This window comes from Bombina bombina, chromosome 9, assembly GCF_027579735.1.
Source record: "Bombina bombina isolate aBomBom1 chromosome 9, aBomBom1.pri, whole genome shotgun sequence".
Taxonomy (NCBI): domain Eukaryota; kingdom Metazoa; phylum Chordata; class Amphibia; order Anura; family Bombinatoridae; genus Bombina; species Bombina bombina.
Window position 1 is genome coordinate 3,678,128 of NC_069507.1, and position 10,000 is coordinate 3,688,127.

At 39.2% G+C, this 10,000-nt stretch overlaps 1 protein-coding gene across 1 annotated transcript in view; it reads right to left on the minus strand.

Moving 5' to 3' along the window:
- The window catches only part of DNA2 (DNA replication helicase/nuclease 2), a 545,240-nt gene that overhangs the window by 501,523 nt on the left and 33,717 nt on the right, over window positions 1-10,000 (minus strand). The gene's annotated exons all lie outside the window — the stretch shown is intronic.

A 10,000-nucleotide genomic window follows, 5' to 3' on the forward strand; every position in this document is an offset into this window, starting at 1 on the left:
CACAGTGGATGTTCCGCCTAGGGACTATCATACCTGGTGGCCTGAATACTATGCCAGACTTTAAAAATCTATTGTAGTGTGCTACCGACTTGGGGTACAACCGGGGTGGCATGGTGGCTCTGAGTTGCACTTCGCGGTGTCCCCTTTTTTTGTAGGGGGTTCCCCGCATTGTTCTCTCAGCACTGTGGGTTGGGATCATTTTTGATTCCAATACATAACGTGGAAGCCTGGCCTACCTGTGTTAATTACTCACATCTGCACCTAAATCTTAATAGTCTAGGCAACATGGAACTTTGTGTGAAATATAGGACAATAATTGTTGCATGTAGTCTTTACCTTAAATTTACAATTCTTCGTTATGTTTGAAAAATATTTATCAATCGATAGCAAGTATTAAGTGCGATTTACACTATCTATCATAGATATACGATCCTGACGTGGGTTAGACATATATCCTCAAATGAACCCCACAATTTATATCGGGATGGTAGCTACCTAACACCTATTAGATATATTGGACAGGTAACATGGCTATCCTCGATCTAACTAATATAGTTATTGACTGACATAACCTGTCCAGTTTCTTAGGTAGCCTATCTGCCGTCAAGTCTATGAATACATTTTTCCATTGATACGGTTTATATGTATCATCCACCTTACAAAGTATTTATTCTTAGATACAATATTGATATAATGTATGGACGGCGATATCACATTTGGTCTCAAGGTAGACAGAGGTGTGCACTGCATACATAGGTTTAAATCAGTCACATTAGCCTTCCTATTCATCTCAGTGCTTGTAGTTAGTTCAGCCTTATCCCAGCTCATATTCATCACTTGTAATTCTACATGAAGTTTAGAGTTATCCATTAACACATTATAAATATTGGGGATGGGCTATTAATGGCACAACAATGTAATCCAATTTGAATTTGATTTTAATTTCCTTCGATATGTTCCACCTTAGGGATTAGGTATTTATCATATCCCGTCTTAAAATTTTTAAATATATATAGTCTGTGTTATTCACTTTAAATGTATGTATGCATTTGAGCAGCTGTCTATTGTTGTTTCCATGACAACGGTTGTCATAACAATGTACACATACACCACACAGTTTGACACGATAAATGGAGTATATTAACAATGTTGATAGTTTTAAGCACTTATCACTCCACACCGACACATGATGTATATAACCTGGAAGCTAATCAGGTTTTTTTGAGTATTTTTTGAGATTTGTTGTTTAAATGCATAAAATTCGTAATTTGCACTAAACCGGAAGTGACATTTCAAACTTCCGGTAGTAGCCAAGACGGTGGAACGCATTATGCGTTCCACTGCCGATAATCTTGCTGCGAAAGCTGGGGGAGATGTGAGGTTTGTGATTGGTACACTTTGGTTGTAAAACACTATAAAATGTTTGATTATTGTCACTGTTGTATGCTGATGATGGGGTTATAATACCCCGAAAACGTTCCACATTAAAAGTTTGAACAAAGACCTGTGAGTGCAAACGTCTGTTCCTGTATTTTGCCATATCTTTGCACCCAGGCTGTCGGCAATTGGTGGGTTAAGCTGGAAGATGTATTATATATATATACTGACATCTGTGATTGTTGCTGTTTTGATTGGCGGTCATTATTTTGGTATTTATGCTTTTGGATGCAGTCTGACGTGTGTTGTGTGTGTAGGGCTCTAGCCTATGAGCGAGGAGGTGTGGCCCTAATGACCTATAAAAATGTAAAAAACATAATTTATGCTTACCTGATAAATTTATTTCTCTTGTAGTGTATCCAGTCCACGGATCATCCATTACTTATGGGATATTAACTCCTCCCCAACAGGAAGTGCAAGAGGATTCACCCAGCAGAGCTGCTATATAGCTCCTCCCTTAACTGCCATTACCAGTCATTCGACCGAAAACATGCAGAGAAAGGAAAACCATAGGGTACAGTGGTGACTGTAGTTTAATGGAAAAATTACCTGCCTTAAAGTGACAGGGCGGGCCGTGGACTGGATACACTACAAGAGAAATAAATTTATCAGGTAAGCATAAATTATGTTTTCTCTTGTTAAGTGTATCCAGTCCACGGATCATCCATTACTTATGGGATACCAATACCAAAGCTAAAGTACACGGATGACGGGAGGGACAGGCAGGCTCTTTATATGGAAGGAACCACTGCCTGAAGAACCTTTCTCCCAAAAACAGCCTCCGAAGAAGCAAAAGTGTCAAATTTGTAAAATTTGGAAAAAGTATGAAGAGAAGACCAAGTTGCAGCCTTGCAAATCTGTTCAACAGAAGCCTCATTCTTAAAGGCCCAAGTGGAAGCCACAGCTCTAGTAGAATATGCTGTAATTCTTTCAGGAGGCTGCTGTCCAGCAGTCTTATAGGCTAACCGTATTATGCTACGAAGCCAAAAGGAGAGAGAGGTAGCCGAAGCTTTTTGACCTCTCCTCTGACCAGAATAAACGACAAACAGGGAAGACGTTTGTCGAAAATCCTTAGTTGCCTGTAGATAAAATTTCAGGGCACGGACTACATCTAGATTGTGTAGCAGACGTTCCTTTTTCGAAGAAGGATTAGGACACAAAGATGGAACCACAATCTCTTGATTGATATTCCTGTTAGTGACCACCTTAGGTAGGAACCCAGGTTTAGTACGCAGAACTACCTTGTCTGAATGAAAAATCAGATAAGGAGAATCACAATGTAAGGCAGATAACTCAGAGACTCTTCGAGCCGAGGAAATCGCCATTAAAAACAGAACTTTCCAAGATAACAACTTGATATCAATGGAATGAAGGGGTTCAAACGGAACCCCCTGTAAAACATTAAGAACTAAGTTCAAACTCCATGGTGGAGCAACAGTTTTAAACACAGGCTTGATCCTAGCTAAAGCCTGACAAAAAGCTTGAACGTCCGGAACTTCTGACAGACGTTTGTGTAAAAGAATGGACAGAGCTGAAATCTGTCCCTTTAAGGAACTAGCGGATAAACCCTTTTCTAAACCTTCTTGTAGAAAAGACAATATCCTCTGAATCCTAACCTTACTCCATGAGTAACTCTTGGATTCGCACCAATATAAGTATTTGCGCCATATCTTATGGTAAATCTTTCTGGTAACAGGCTTCCTAGCCTGTATTAAGGTATCAATAACTGACTCAGAAAAACCACGTTTTGATAAAATCAAGCGTTCAATTTCCAAGCAGTCAGCTTCAGAGAAATTAGATTTTGATGTTTGAAGGGACCCTGGATCAGAAGGTCCTGTTTCAGAGGTAGCGACCAAGGTGGCCAGGATGACATGTCCACTAGATCTGCATACCAAGTCCTGCGTGGCCATGCAGGCGCTATTAGAATCACTGATGCTCTCTCCTGTTTGATTCTGGCAATCAATCGAGGAAGCATCGGGAAGGGTGGAAACACATAAGCCATCCCGAAGGTCCAAGGTGCTGTCAAAGCATCTATCAGAACCGCTCCCGGATCCCTGGATCTGGACCCGTAACGAGGAAGCTTGGCGTTCTGTCGAGACGCCATGAGATCTATCTCTGGTTTGCCCCAACGTTGAAGTATTTGGGCAAAGACCTCCGGATGAAGTTCCCACTCCCCCGGATGAAAAGTCTGACGACTTAAGAAATCCGCCTCCCAGTTCTCCACTCCCGGGATGTGGATTGCTGACAGGTGGCAAGAGTGAGACTCTGCCCAGCGAATTATCTTTGATACTTCCATCATTGCTAGGGAGCTTCTTGTCCCTCCCTGATGGTTGATGTAAGCTACAGTCGTGATGTTGTCCGACTGAAACCTGATGAACCCCCGAGTTGTTAACTGGGGCCAAGCCAGAAGGGCATTGAGAACTGCTCTCAATTCCAGAATGTTTATTGGTAGGAGACTCTCCTCCTGATTCCATAATCCCTGAGCCTTCAGAGAATTCCAGACAGCGCCCCAACCTAGTAGGCTGGCGTCTGTTGTTACAATTGTCCAGTCCGGCCTGCTGAATGGCATCCCCCTGGACAGATGTGGCCGATAAAGCCACCATAGAAGAGAATTTCTGGTCTCTTGATCCAGATTCAGAGTAGGGGACAAGTCTGAGTAATCCCCATTCCACTGACTTAGCATGCACAATTGCAGCGGTCTGAGATGTAGACGTGCAAAGGGTACTATGTCCATTGCTGCTACCATTAAGCCGATCACCTCCATGCATTGAGCTACTGACGGGTGTTGAATGGAATGAAGGACACGGCATGCATTTTGAAGCTTTGTTAACCTGTCTTCTGTCAGGTAAATCTTCATTTCTACAGAATCTATAAGAGTCCCCAAGAAGGGAACTCTTGTGAGTGGAAAGAGAGAACTCTTCTTTTCGTTCACCTTCCATCCATGCGACCTTAGAAATGCCAGTACTAACTCTGTATGAGACTTGGCAGTTTGAAAGCTTGAAGCTTGTATCAGAATGTCGTCTAGGTACGGAGCTACCGCAATTCCTCGCGGTCTTAGTACCGCCAGAAGAGCACCCAGAACCTTTGTGAAGATTCTCGGAGCCGTAGCCAATCCGAATGGAAGAGCTACAAACTGGTAATGCCTGTCTAGAAAGGCAAACCTTAGATACCGGTAATGATCTTTGTGAATCGGTATGTGAAGGTAAGCATCCTTTAAATCCACTGTGGTCATGTACTGACCCTTTTGGATCATGGGTAAAATTGTCCGAATAGTTTCCATTTTGAACGATGGAACTCTTAGGAATTTGTTTAGGATCTTTAAATCCAAGATTGGCCTGAAAGTTCCCTCTTTTTTGGGAACCACAAACAGATTTGAGTAAAACCCTTGTCCTTGTTCCGACCGCGGAACCGGATGGATCACTCCCATTAATAAAAGATCTTGTACGCAGCGTAGAAACGCCTCTTTCTTTATTTGGTTTGTTGACAACCTTGACAGATGAAATCTCCCTCTTGGGGGAGAGAATTTGAAGTCTAGAAGGTATCCCTGAGATATGATCTCTAACGCCCAGGGATCCTGGACATCTCTTGCCCAAGCCTGGGCGAAAAGAGAAAGTCTGCCCCCCACTAGATCCGTTCCCGGATCGGGGGCCCTCGATTCATGCTGTCTTAGGGGCAGCAGCAGGTTTCCTGGCCTGCTTGCCCTTGTTCCAGGACTGGTTAGGTCTCCAGCCTTGTCTGTAGCGAGCAACAGCTCCTTCCTGTTTTTGTGCAGAGGAAGTTGATGCTGCTCCTGCTTTGAAATTACGAAAGGAACGCAAATTAGACTGTCTAGCCTTAGGTTTGGCTCTGTCTTGAGGCAGGGCATGGCCTTTACCTCCTGTAATGTCAGCGATAATTTCTTTCAACCCGGGCCCGAATAAGGTCTGCCCTTTGAAAGGTATATTAAGCAATTTAGATTTAGAAGTAACGTCAGCTGACCAGGATTTTAGCCACAGTGCTCTGCGTGCCTGAATGGCGAATCCGGAATTCTTAGCCGTAAGTTTAGTTAAATGTACTACGGCATCTGAAATAAATGAGTTAGCTAACTTAAGGGCTTTAAGCTTGTGTGTAATCTCATCTAATGGAGCTGATTCAAGTGTCTCTTCCAGAGACTCAAACCAAAATGCTGCTGCAGCCGTGACAGGCGCAATGCATGCAAGAGGTTGCAATATAAAACCTTGTTGAACAAACATTTTCTTAAGGTAACCCTCTAACTTTTTATCCATTGGATCTGAAAAGGCACAGCTATCCTCCACCGGGATAGTGGTACGCTTAGCTAAAGTAGAAACTGCTCCCTCCACCTTAGGGACCGTTTGCCATAAGTCCCGTGTGGTGGCGTCTATTGGAAACATCTTTCTAAATATCGGAGGGGGTGAGAACGGCACACCGGGTCTATCCCACTCCTTAGTAACAATTTCAGTAAGTCTCTTAGGTATAGGAAAAACGTCAGTACTCGCCGGTACCCGCAAAATATTTATCCAACCTACACATTTTCTCTGGTATTGCAACTGTGTTACAATCATTCAGAGCCGCTAACACCTCCCCTAGTAATACACGGAGGTTTTCCAGCTTAAATTTAAAATTTGAAATATCTGAATCCAGTTTGTTTGGATCAGAACCGTCACCCACAGAATGAAGCTCTCCGTCCTCATGTTCTGCAAATTGTGACGCAGTGTCTGACATGGCCCTAATATTATCAGCGCACTCTGTTCTCACCCCAGAGTGATCACGCTTACCTCTTAGTTCTGGTAATTTAGCCAAAACTTCAGTCATAACAGTAGCCATATCCTGTAATGTGATTTGTAATGGCCGCCCAGATGTACTCGGCGCTACAATATCACGCACCTCCCGAGCGGGAGATGCAGGTACTGACACGTGAGGAGAGTTAGTCGGCATAACTCTCCCCTCGTTGTTTGGTGAAATATGTTCAATTTGTACAGATTGACTTTTATTTAAAGTAGCATCAATACAGTTAGTACATAAATTTCTATTGGGCTCCACTTTGACTTTAGCACATATAGCACAGATATCTTCCTCTGAATCAGACATGTTTAACACACTAGCAAATAAACTAGCAACTTGGAAATACTTTTCAAGTAATTTACTATAATATGAAAACGTACTGTGCCTATAAGAAGCACAGAAAAAGTTATGACAGTTGAAAATTAATAAACTGAAAAGTTATAGCATCAAATCTTTGTAAAAAACACAATTTTAGCAAAGGATTGCTCCCATTAGCAAAGGATAACTAACCCTGATAGCAGAAAAAAAAAAATACAGAAATAAACGTTTTGTTTTTTTTTATCACAGTCAACTACAATCTCACAGCTCTGCTGTGAGTGATTACCTCCCTCAAAACAAGTTTTGAAGACCCCTGAGTTCTGTAGAGATGAACCGGATCATGCAGGGAAGACAATAAACTTCTGACTGAATTTTTTGATGCGTAGCAAAAGCACCAAAAAAGGCCCCTCCCCCTCACACATAACAGTGAGAGAGATCAGTAAACTGTCATAAATTAAATAAAACGACTGCCAAGTGGAAAAAATAGTGCCCAAAACATTTTTTCACCCAGTACCTCAGAAAATTAAACGATTTTACATGCCAGCAAAAAACGTTTAACATTAAATAGAGTGTTATTAAAAAGCCTGTTGCTAGTCCCTGCAAATTAGGCTAAAGTTTTATGCATACAGTATAATTCCAGTGAAGTGCCATTCCCCAGAATACTGAAGTGTAAAATATACATACATGACAGCCTGATACCAGTTGCTGCTACTGCATTTAAGGCTGAGTTTACATTATATCGGTATGGCAGAATTTTCTCATCAATTCCATTGTCAGAAAATAATAAGCTGCTACATACCTCTTTGCAGATTAATCTGCCCGCTGTCCCCTGATCTGAAGTTTACCTCTCCTCAGATGGCCGAGAAACAGCAATATGATCTTAACTACTCCGGCTAAAATCATAGAAAAACTCAGGTAGATTCTTCTTCAAATTCTACCAGAGAAGGAATAACACACTCCGGTGCTATTATAAAATAACAAACTTTTGATTGAAGGTATGAAACTAAGTATAATCACCACAGTCCTCTCACACATCCTATCTATTCGTTGGGTGCAAGAGAATGACTGGTAATGGCAGTTAAGGGAGGAGCTATATAGCAGCTCTGCTGGGTGAATCCTCTTGCACTTCCTGTTGGGGAGGAGTTAATATCCCATAAGTAATGGATGATCCGTGGACTGGATACACTTAACAAGAGAAAAAAGGGGGGGTGCTCCTGACTCGCAGTGACGACCCGGTAAGACACACATGATTTTGAGTTTTTCATATGCACAGTAAGTGCAATTCACACTAGTGGCATATTGATGCCAGATTTATCTTGATGTCATGCCCGGAGTAAGTGTGTTTATTACAATATGGGCCGATTTCAAACATGACACGCAAGGGGAGTGACTACATTGTGTATTTACAAGCGTATCCGTGGCAACGCACTTTAACCATACAGATGAGATGGGCGGTAGGATCTGTTGCCTACGTAATGAATGCAGGTTTGGGAATGTTCCATTCACCTACAGCTGGGGCATGTTGTGGCTTGGGATGTTAACAGATGGGTAGGATCAGTGCTTATATACAACTCTTCACATGTTTTCGATCAGATTAATATTATAACACAAAATAAGATGGTTATTTTCCACATGTACACACATATATTTGAATGATATAGATATATATTTTCTTTGTATGAAGAGTCTTAGTTTTGCACACGTTCTCCTGTGATTGGAGTTTGATCTGGGGGAGGGAGATGTAGGCCTTTATAAGTTTGTTCATTTGCACTTTGTGTTTGTCAGAAAAAGGGACACTAGAGCTTCTGAAACGTCACTAATTCAATTTTTCACTTTGATGTCAAAAGACCAGTGAGTGCTTTGTTTTGCTTGCTGTTATATACTCCCTGATAGCACCCTGGCAGTTAAAGTATGGTGGTGAGAATGCATGCACAGATATATATATATAGAGATATATAGAGATATATATAGAGATATATATATATATATATATATAGAGATATATATATATATATATATATAGAGATATATATAGAGATATATATATATATATATATATATATATATATAGATATATATATATATATATATATATATATATATATATATATATAGAGATATATATATATATATATATATATATATATATATATATATAGATATATATATATATATATATATATATATATATATATATATAGAGATATATATATATATATATATATATATAGAGATATATATATATATATATATATATATATATAGAGATATATATATATATATATATATATATATATAGAGATATATATATATATATATATATATATATATATATATATATAGAGATATATATATATATATATATATATATATATATAGAGATATATATATATATATATATATATATATATATATATATAGAGATATATATATATATATATATAGAGATATATATATATATATATATATATATATATATATAGAGATATTATATATATATAGATATATATATATATATATATATATATATAGAGATATAGAGATATATATATTATATAGAGATATATATATATATATATAATATATATATATATAGAGATATATATATATATAGAGATATATATAAGTATATAAGTTAGGAAGATATATAAATATATATAAGAGTTATATATATATATATATATATATTAGAGATATATATATATAGGAGAGATATTTATATATATATAGATATATAGGAGATATATATATATATGGGACCTTCCGAGTCCAATATACAAAACCTGACCGGTCAGGGGATGTGCGGAACAAGTTGCGCAATATGTAAATGCAGCACAATACAAAGCTGACTTTAGTAAAGCCTGTCACACTTCCTACACCCAGCTGCACACAGCACCTCTGTGAAGAGGTAATTGCTGGGCAGGTAAAACGTAGTAAGGGATCTAAGAAAGTGATGACAGCTTTATAACAAGCGGGATAAGCTAGTCAGATATACCTTGCAAACTGTACATAGAAGAATTTATATTCAGAGGGGAAGTGTATTCCTGGGATCAACTACACCCTGCTGCAGCCGACGCCTCACTCAGGAGGTATAGCGGTCGGGCAGGTAGAAAAATGGGATCTAAGTGATCTTAATGGAAACACGCCCTCAGGATATGTACATAAGTAGATAGACCAGACATTTAAATCTTCATGTATGGATGACATGTATTGCAGACAAGGTATAAGTAAGTACATTCAAGAAAACAGCGTTATTGCATGCCATGCAGAAAAGCAATTAGGTGTGTTAGTATTCAGCATATGTCTGTCCATTTTAAGTTCCTAGAAAAAGCTGTGCCCCCTCTCGACAGAGTGGCGTTTGCCAGGTGCGAAATTCATGCACATAAGCCAAAGCTGATTCATGCAGTTAGCGGCAAGGAATGTAATGGAACCATACGACCTGATAGCTGAAATGACAAGTCGG